The following is a 551-nucleotide window of genomic DNA, read 5'->3' on the forward strand; positions in this document are numbered from 1 at the left end:
GAATACAGGCAATTCACCCCCAATCCAGAAGGGGCGCTGTTCTTGCAAGTAATGCAACGCTGTTTGATAACCGGCCACCAGCAGAAGAACAGCGAACTTCACTTCAACTGTGTTTCCTTATACCAGCAGAATCAATTTTAAACACTTATTGTCTTATTAATAATGCATCACTGTATAAAGGTCTGCTTTTATTTGTGTACACTCACAATGAAAACAAAACATTGTGCTTTTGTAAAATAAAGAAAACAAATAGTATGTGGCTTTCTGTCGTTTGCGTTTCCTTTCTGTTAACAAATTAAGCGTGTCACAAAAATGAACTGTATTCCTTGTATGCATATATGTACTGCAGATTATATATATTTAACAATGTAATAATATTTAGTATTTTCACATCTAGGTGGAAATTTTTTTAATTTGTACTACTGTCTGTTCAAAATAAATGAAAAGAAACAGCATAATAGATTTTTTTTTCCTGTTGTACCGAAATCGTATCGAACCGTGACACCTGTGTACCGTTCCTCCCCTAATATATACATACAGTGGGTACGGAA

The 551-nt window shown here is 34.5% G+C and overlaps 1 protein-coding gene across 2 annotated transcripts in view; it reads right to left on the reverse strand.

Moving 5' to 3' along the window:
• LOC107733352 (F-box only protein 11-like) overlaps positions 1 to 551 on the reverse strand; it is a 35,038-nt gene that overhangs the window by 810 nt on the left and 33,677 nt on the right. The gene's annotated exons all lie outside the window — the stretch shown is intronic.

This window comes from Sinocyclocheilus rhinocerous, unplaced genomic scaffold (genome assembly GCF_001515625.1).
Source record: "Sinocyclocheilus rhinocerous isolate Xijiao unplaced genomic scaffold, SAMN03320098_v1.1 scaffold790, whole genome shotgun sequence".
In the NCBI taxonomy this organism is placed as follows: Eukaryota; Metazoa; Chordata; class Actinopteri; order Cypriniformes; family Cyprinidae; genus Sinocyclocheilus; species Sinocyclocheilus rhinocerous.